Here is a 9,560-nt window from a genome sequence, read left to right on the forward strand (position 1 = left end):
CATTGGTTGGTTGGGGCCTGGGTGCACAAAACCTGATTGATGTGGTGCGGAAGGGAGGGAGGCAAGTGCACGCATGCCTGATTTTGAGAACCAGGGGCATATAAACCTTTCTCTGGCCAGAGCTACCATCTCGTGCAGCAGAGAAGAGCTCAAGTGCAGCTGCTGGATAAAATATTTTCCACAGGCAGCTTCTCCCACAAGTTTTCTCCCCCACTGGGACCTGCAGTTAAACTTGAACAACACGTTGAAAATGAAACCCACAAAAGGAAGGAAATAAAAAGTACAGCCAGTTCCCATGACATGGCTCCAACTTCTCCAGCCAGTCACACTGTGTCATTACCACAGCTTCCATGCCCCACAAGCCCCCCCGAAACGCCAGCCTTTCATCAGCCGGGTGCACTCAGTGCTCCCGACACAACCAGCCACTGCATCAAACATCCACAACGCTAGTGCTGCTGGGGAAGAACTGCTGTGGCGAGGGGAGAGCATTCCAGTTGCAGTGCGTGGTCTGTGTTGTGTGGGGACGTGTAGCTCAGCCTATGCTGGGCACCTCACTAGCCCTTGCAGTCTGGGCTTGGCCTCCTGCATCAGCTCAGTGCTTTGGCTCAAACCGCCTCTGCGCTGAGCCTGAGTTTAACTTCCCCAGTTTGGACATAGAACACTTCTGAGGAACTTCCTCATTCTCGTTAATTGCCCCTTCTTGTCCCTGGGCTAGTTCTGGGCATGACGCTGCGCCCGAATGTGTGAAAGTTCATCATATAAAGCCAGATCCTCAGTTGGTATAAATCGGTGTGTTGACTCCAATGGATCTTTGCCCATTTTACCAACTGGGGATCTGCCCCACAAGCCTGCTCCTTCCCCACCCCCCGCGGAGGCCTGGGGGTGGGCTGCGTACCACAATGTCTAGGGACAGCCCTGGGTGCTTGACTAAAGCATCTTCCAGAAAGACAGTCAGTCTGGATTTGAAGACTCTGGAACTGGTGAATTCCCATCTTGATCTTCATTTTGATATGCTAAATAGATAGAGCTCTTCAAGTCTCTCACTGTCAGGCAGAGTGGGAGAGGGGCAAGGATCTGGGCCAGAATGGATGGATTCCCGGGTAAGTGGTTTCACAGTGGGAAGCTCTGTCACTTCCCCCCTCCCAGGTACTGAGACTCGGGTCGTCACAGGGAACTGCAGTGCGGACAGCGAGGCCGTCAGGCTGAGAGCTCAGGCAAAGACGATGGATATTCACTGTGATACAGTCACCATGGCAACTGCACAAGCTACCATCCAGGGGATGGAGATGCCCAGAGACCAAACTGCAGCACAGAGCAATTCCCAGGCACCAAACCCCAGTCCTGGTTCTATCCTTGCTCTGTCCCCAGGATCCCCAGGCCAGGACCCTCGTCTCTGGCTCCAGCATTAGTGTGGACCTTGCTGACTGAGCCAGTGGTTCTCAGGCTGTCGGCCATGGGACTGTGCAGATACCTTCATTTCTGGTTGTCTCACAGAGGTGGGGGCTCAGAGGGCAGATGGCTCAGCAGAGGGGCTCTGTGGTATACAGTGGGCCCAGAGAATGGAAAGGGGAGGGAATTCTTAGCCCAGCTAAACCCCAGGTTGGAGATGAGCATCTCCCTGGGTAGGGACCAGAATAACATTTTCCCTCAACTCCCACTTTTGGGCTGATATGACCTAACTGAGAGTTTGTCCACGTGGCAAGACACTGCGCTGCAAGTCAGGTTGTGAATCTCCAGCGCACCAGCTTGCGGCTCAGTAAAATCCCCTGTGAGCATGGCTGCAGTTCAGGGTGCTACAGCAGTGCCCACAAGGGATGTTATTGCGCAGCAAGCTGGTGCACCATAGATTCTCCACCTCGCTTGCAGCACAGTAACTTGTAGTGTAGACAAGTCCTGATACTGCTCCTGAATCCTCCAGCACCAGGGAAAGCTCCTCCCAGGCCAACTTCTCTGCTTGTCTTCACTAAGAAAAGTTATGTCTTCGCCTCAGTGTCCTGCAGCTTAATGTTTCCAAGATGGACTGTTTCTCTGGCCTCAGTGGGGGGAGGTAGCCTGGTCCAGTGGTTAGCCAGGACTCCTGAGTTCAATACCCAATTCTGCCACAGTCTCACTGGTCATTCGGTGTCTCATAGAGTTTAAGGCCAGAAGGAACCATTAGATCATCTGGTCTGACCTTCTGTATAGAACAGGCCCCAGGTATTAAGGTCAATAACTTGTGCTTGTCTAAATTGCCGAGTGCCTTCCAGAAGGGCAGTCTGTCTGGATCTGAAGACAGCATGGGCTGGAAAATCCAGTGGTTCCCTTGGGAGTTTGTTCCAATGGTTAATTGCTCTCGCTGTGGTGTCTTATTTCCAGTTTCCTTTTGTCTGGCTTCAGCTTCCAGATGCTGGTTCTTGTTCTGCCCCCCCCGAGACATGAACAGACTTCTCTCACCTGACCTGTCCAGGGGCCCCAAACTCCAGCCAGGGCTGGCTCCAGGCACCAGGCACCCAAGCACATGCTTGGGGCGGCACCTGGTAAGGGGCAGCGGGAGGAGCGCGGCGTGGCGCGGCATTCCGCGGGGGGGGGCGCTCCGGCGGCGCAGCGCTCGGCGGGGGGGGCGGGCTCTGGCGGCGCGGCACTCGGTTGGGGGGCGGCGCGGGAGCGGCGCTGGGGGGGGGGTTCCGGCGGCGCTCAGCGGGGGCGGGCTCCGGCGGCGCGGCACTCGGCGGGGGGGGCGCGGCGCTCGGGGGGGGTGGCGCGGCGCGGCGCTCGGCGGGGGGGGGGGCTCGGGGGGCGGCGCTTTTTTTTGCTGCTTGGGGCAGCAAAAAAGTTAGAGCCGGCCCTGACTCCAGCTACATGGAGACAAACAAACCAACACCAAACAACTTGCCAAGTCCCTCTACCTCCAACCATGGGCTCTGCAGCTATGCTCTCTGAAATTCCCCTGCTAGCCGCACCTGGCTGGCTCTTTCTTCACCTTCAGCGTCCCTATCTCCAGAAAGAGGTATCATCTCCTGTTCCAACAGGTTTCATGGCTGTTGCTTCTATTACTTATTCCACCCTGGACTCCATCATTAACGAGACATTTCTCAGTGAGGGGAAATCTCCCAGCTGGTGAGAAGCTGAGGAAAGTTCGGCTGAACTCCAGGGTGGTGAGTGGGGCCATCGGAGATAGGAGACCCATTCACCTCTCCAGACCTGTGAATTTGACCCTGCACCATAGAGAGGTGTGTGAAGATCCCCTCACTTTGCTCCCTGTCTGGGGCTCCCCTACTGAGCGTTTGGATTGTGCTGCCTTTCTGGGCTCCCACTAGGTCTGAGACGCGGAGAGACCTCCTTATTCCTGATGCACTGGGGCTGTTTTACTGGGGGATGTTACGCGGGTTCACATCGTGTCACATACATTCATCGTACAAAGTGCTCATGGGGTTCAGGGAATCAGCATGAAACAGTGCTTTCTTTGATACAGAAATGAGCTGGGAGGGGGGCAGTTGTACCACTGCCATCTACTGGATGGAACGAGACTAGCTCGGCCATGGGCCACATGCCCTGTAGTGCTGCTAGATAACAAGGGCTCTCAGGTAGCAGGGACTTTGCTTTTGGAGCTCTGGGATTTGAGTTCTCTCTCCACCGTCAGCATAAAATGACCCATGGGCACTGGGTGCTGTTTGGGGAGAGTCATGGGGCACTACGTGGCCTTAGGTTTGTTACTGCATGGGATATAGACCCACAATAACAGAAACAACATTGTCTCAGTGATCTCATGAGGATGATGATGGTGTTATTGTGTTTCCAGGCAAAGAAAGAGGAGGAACAGGCTCTCTGCATCCACTGGAAATTCATCGCTGGGAAAGGCACCTGGTCTCCAGCCGGCTGCACCGCTCTGCACACAAACAGCACTCACACCACCTGCAGCTGTGACCGTCTCCCCAGCTTCGCTCTCCTTATGGGTCCCACCGCAGTGGAGGTGTTTCACTCTCAGACTCAGCTCAAAGGGCTGGACCCTGAGCCATTGGTGGTTTTTCTGGGGTAATGTCTGAGTAGGAACCTCAGGATCTCAGGGCCGAGTGGGTTGGGCTCGGCTCACTGGTGATTCGCTCTTTGCTGTATTACAAGAGAGTTACCCACTGACCATCGTCACCTACGTGGGACTGACCCTCTTCCTGCTGTGCCTCCTCCTTGCCATCCTCACCTTCCTCCTGTGCCGCTCCATCCGCAACAGCAGCACCTCCCTCCACCTGCAGCTCTGCCTCTGCCTCTTCCTGGCCGACCTGCTCTTCCTCACCATGGTAACCTGCAACGGCAGTCAGGTACGGCCTGATTCTCCTCTGCTCTGTTCCTCCACTCTCAGCAGGGCAGGGGTGTGTGGCTTTCAACACCTTTGTGCTCCCTGGATTCTAGTCTGTGCAGGACACAGAGGGGATTCTCGGGGGGATGTTTCCATCCCGTTAGGCCCCTTCACACTGGGCACAGTGGACTCAGTCTCCGCATCCCCAGGAGTTTGGCCAGTTCTATTCCTGTGTCACAGGAGAGGAATTGAGGCATAAGGAGCCTAAGTGACTTGCCCACTATCACCCAGGGAATGTGTGGCAGGGCTGGGAACAGAACCAGGATCCCTGCTCTAACCACTAACCTTCTTCCTGTGTACAAAGCCCTGAGGATCCCCTCTGCCTTCTCCCTCCACTAAAATGAGGAATTTCCACTAAGAAGAGTGTGGTTTCTTCTAGACACTCCAGGCGAGATCCTCGGATGTTGTAAATCAGCGTAGTTCCACTGCTTTCAATGCAGCTAAGCCGATTTACATCAGCTGAGTCTCTGGCTCTCCATCAATACTGCACGAATCTGCTAGACAGAGAGTAATCTGCACACTCTGTTGGCACCAGCAGGCCAGACTTGCTCACATCTCTCTCGCTCTATGCCCCCAGGTTCTTATTCCACACCCACCACCATGGTATCTGAGTGTTTACACCTGTGTAAATCAGGATTAACTCCATGGATTCTTATGGAGTGTCTCTGGATTTACACTGGTATAACTGGGGTCCACACCTGGCTCTGAAACTGTGTTCAAGGTTTTCAGTGTAATCCATTTTTTGTTTCAGGACACAATCCCCGTCTCTGCTCCAGTGGCTGAAAAGGGGTAATATATTCATATTAATGTCACTGCGCTGGGATAATGTGCTTCTTCTTCCTCTCTGCATGTAGCTGCTGGCTAAGCCTGGAGAGAGGCTTTCATTGGAGCTTCCTGGGTCCAGTCTGTGCCATAATCCTGGTGGGTACCTCACAGAACCACAGGGCCCCATTCTCCTCTCACCTCTGCAACCCCACTGATTTCAGAGGAGCCAGGAGGAGAACATGGCCCATAAAACACAGTGAAAGACTGTTAGGTCCCACATGGCTCATCTGCTTTGGCTAGTCCTGGGATTAGTCCCTGTGCTGTATCCCCAGGCCAGAGCCTTTACCCGCGCACAGCTGCCACAGAAACCAGTGGGAGCTCACCTTGAGGACAGCAAGAGTTTGGTCTAGTCCAGTTACTGACCCAAGGAATGAGGAATGGAAGGGCTGCACCATGCAGTGTTTGGTGGGGGAAAGGCCCTACATTAGGTAGAGTGAAGATGACAAAGTCCATGCAATTTCTTCCCCAGGTCCCGGGGATGCGGAGATTAGTTACAGCCTGAAAGTGGCAGGGAAGAGCCTAGAGATAGGCGCTGGAAACTCTGGCTCAGATCCTGCTCTCAGTTACACTGGTGTAAACTGACCCCACTGGAGGCTGGAGTCACTTCATTTGTAACTCTGAGCAGAATCTGGCCTCTGTGATCCCATTGATCCATCTCAGCCCTGGCTGTGCCATCAGCTCTGTGCATGGGGAGGGACCGAGAGCAGCCAGAGGATATTACAGGAGAGGGGATGAGCGGTCCCTGGTTCTGCAGCATTCGGATTGGTCCCCTGGGATCGTTCTATGCCTCAGTTGGAGTCATCAGCCCCAGATGAAACGTTTTCACAGATAAATGTGACATTCTTTGCCCTGACCCTGTGTATCTTGAGAAACAGACTCTCCCCCCTCAGCACAAATGTGTCCACTCTCAAAGACCACAGTTGAGAAGGCAACAAAGCAATCCTGGAGGGTCAGATGCCTTGGTTTGGAAGGTCCTTGGCACCGGGCAGGAGTGAGAAATTGCAGGAGGGGAACAGCATATCTAGGATCCATTGGAACGAATTTCCAGTGTGTTTGCATTGACAGTAACCCTGACCCACACTGGAAAGCCGGGGCCAGTAGCTCCACCCCACTCTGCCCAGATTCTCCTGACCCAATTGCTCTCCATAGGGTTATTGTAACTGGATCTCTCCATCTGTCTTTATCCAGGTTACTGATCTTTAAAGCCATCGCCCAGCTCTTCGTTCTGGGCTGCACATGGAGCTTTGGTCTCCTCCAAGTCGGCCCAGCAGCCACGGTCATGGCGTATTTATTCACCATCGTCAACAGCCTGCAGGGAGCTTTCATCTTCCTGGTGCACTGTCTCCTCAATCGCCAGGTAACGCCCGTGCCTGTCATCACCCCCCCCCCAACACCTTCACCAGCCTCGAGGTGGCCATGTCTGATCTTCTCATCATTAGTTACATAGTGCAGTGACCGTGTCCCTCACTCTCCAGGTGAGAGAGGAGTACAGGAGATGGATCAAGGGATTCTGAACGTCCAGCACGAAATCTCAGACATCGGATCCATCCATGTCTGCTGTCCCCACCACCAGCACCAAGACGGTAAGAGGTCCTCTGCTCTGTTCCAGTACCAGCCTGTGAAACAGTTATCTCTAGCTGGGTCTCATTACTGCTGCAACGGTGCTTTGTCCCCTGAGTGAGCCAGGATTTGTTATAAGCCAGCTGGGAATGTCATTAAGAGTGTTAGTCAATCGCATCCTGATTGAAGGGTATTCTACATGTCTTAGGCACCAGCACCGAACGCTCCTTTCCTAGCAGCTCCACATTCCCTCCCCTTGTCTCCACTGAGAACTCCAGTGGTCACTGATTGTCGACTGTGTGGGTGTTGTTGGCACTTGCAGTGTAATGATCTGGACATATTGGATCAGGTTTGTTTCCTGGGACTGAAACCTTGTCAGTCCAGATGGACCAGGCCCAGTGAGCAGCCAGCACTTTGAGGAATATCCTTTAGGTCCTTTACCCTTGTTGAGAAATAATCCGGGAGCTTCGGTTTTTGCCACCAATTTGTACATGACGCTCACAGGGGCTTCAGACCCCATCATCATGTTGCTGCTTTTCTTTCCAGGAATGAAGAACACGGAGGAAAAGGGCAGATTCTTGTGTCTGACACACCTCCCTGCTCCAGTCCAGCACCAGACACTGAAGCCTTTGCATGGAAGATGAAATTGCTGCTTTATTGAAAACAGCTGATAGCTGCTACTTGTTGGTTTATCTGTGTGTGAGGTGGGAGCCGGGGAAGAGAGAGGACTCTGTCTCTGCTGAGCATGATGAGCCCTCTTAGAACCCCATCAGGAGCTGGACCAGTCCACATTTCTGACAGGAGGTGCATGTGAGGGAACAGACAATTCCCTGGAGTGTTAGTGGCAGGTACAGATGGAGCACGTTCACCATCATCATCAGCTAATATGTCAGACGTGTTAGTCATGTAAAAGGGGAGATGTTTTGTTGGAGGCAGGAGGACAGTTTTATCCACAGGTCAGTTAAAGCAGGATGCACAGCTCCTGAGCTTGGAGGAAATCCATGAACCCGTTAAGTTTGAATCTGATGAGGAAGTCTGGTGAGGAGGCAGAACCTGGATCCACCACGGGGATGAGGCATGGCGCCAGGAGCACGTTTGCAATTGGGGAACCTTTTGCCCTTCAAAAGGATTGGCTCAGAGTCTTGCTTCATCTTAACGCACACTCTCCACACCCAGAATCCGTGGGGTGTCTGTGTGTATTTTAATGTCATGCACTGCATACCCCTTCCACATATGGGGCAGCTGTGGCAGAGCCAAGAACAGACTGCAGATCTGCCATCCCACTCCACGGTCATAGCCACATGAACATCCTGCAGTTCAAGCAGAGAGCTGAGTCCTACTTTAATCAACACTTCGTTGTACAGCTACATCTCAACCCAGCCCCTATTACCGCCAAGGGCCAATGTGCAGTGAAAGAGGTGCAATTTAAATCTATTTTTAGACAAACTTGTACTGAGTTAGGCCCTGAGCACACCTCCTTTTTGGAAGTTCACAGCCACTTTTTCTGCAGCTCTTCCAAAGTGAGCAAGACCGCTGCACTGCCTGATACCCTTCCACACACCTGACTCTACAGGGACCATTAGGCAACATCTCTTTAGAATGACAAAGCTGATTATCACCAGCTGAATATCTGAATGGTGCTGAGGAGATAGGGTAGATATGGCGAAAGTCCAAAGTCTTAACCAAAAAACCATCCTAAGGCAGCAGAACTGAATTTAGTTCCTGATTCTGCTACAGGCTCCCTATGTGACTTTAGCCAAGTCACCTGATCCCCTCTCCCCTCTCTGTCTAAAAGGGGTAATAATCCTTCTGTTCTCCCATCTTGTGTCCATCTTGTCTACTTAGCTTGTAAGCTCTTTGGGACAGGGATTGTCTCTGACTGTGTGTATGTACAGCACCAAGCATCATGGGACTGTATGTGCCCAGATAATATAAATACATATGGGGAAAGAGCAGTGGGCTGACACAGTCATTGCTCTCAGTTTGGAGAAGTTTCTTACGGAAAGATGACATCAGCGAATTTCATAGTGTTGTGGGGACAGCACGGTTTGAAAACAAATTTCTTTAAAAAAAAGGGGGAAGAGCATTTAGTGGTGCAGTGACAGAGCTGGAGCTGAAAATCGATTACAGGCCAGGTCCTCAGCTGGGGTAAACTAGTGCGTTTTCAGGGATCCTTCTGGGCCTTGGGAAGCAGACAATAGCCATGAAGCAGTGTGCTTCAGCCATGCCCTCAGCAGCACCTCCACCCCACCAGTCACAACCCCCATGCCAAGGCTGGGAGCGGGGCTAATGTAGATTTTATGCCAGCTCTACAACAGCCAGGAAGGGCTCCTGCACAGGAGGGCTAATCACAGGGCCATTTCTGCCCACTTTAAAGCCCCTTTACACTGCCAGATTGGCATAAAGAGGCTTTAGAATTGGGCCCTAGGTTTCCAGGACAGGCAGAACGTGATAGCAAACCCTCAAACCAAAGAAGCAATCAAGGTTCATAAGCAGGTTATTTTATTACTTACACATTACAGTGAAACAGCAGAGCTAGCTCACACACACAGCACGCAAGGGCTCTGAAATCGTCTCCCCCCACCCACCATGGTGTGCTTTCCCTAAGAAATAACTGCTCTCTGACCTGGGATCTGTCCCTTTAAATCTGGGAGAGACACCCAGCTACAAGCCTAGGGTGGCCTTTGAATTCAGGAGTTGTGGAATTGGATCATAGAGAGGATTTGGTCCAATCCTGCTTCCCCTTCCAGGTTTTGTATGTAGTTGCAATGAAGAATGGCAGCTGAAGCACCTGCCCCACTGGCACAGCAAAGCCGGCTGTATGATCAACATCGCTGGTTGGAGA

The 9,560-nt window shown here is 52.6% G+C and overlaps 2 pseudogenes; both read left to right on the plus strand.

Moving 5' to 3' along the window:
- Nucleotides 1–1,084: 1,084 nt before the first annotated feature.
- Nucleotides 1,085–9,560, plus strand: part of LOC135891989 (adhesion G protein-coupled receptor E3-like) — a 209,678-nt pseudogene continuing 201,202 nt past the window's right edge.
- On the plus strand, nucleotides 5,156–9,501 carry LOC135891909 (adhesion G protein-coupled receptor E1-like; annotated as a pseudogene).

Source organism: Emys orbicularis, chromosome 19 (assembly GCF_028017835.1).
Source record: "Emys orbicularis isolate rEmyOrb1 chromosome 19, rEmyOrb1.hap1, whole genome shotgun sequence".
Lineage (NCBI taxonomy): Eukaryota > Metazoa > Chordata > Testudines > Emydidae > Emys > Emys orbicularis.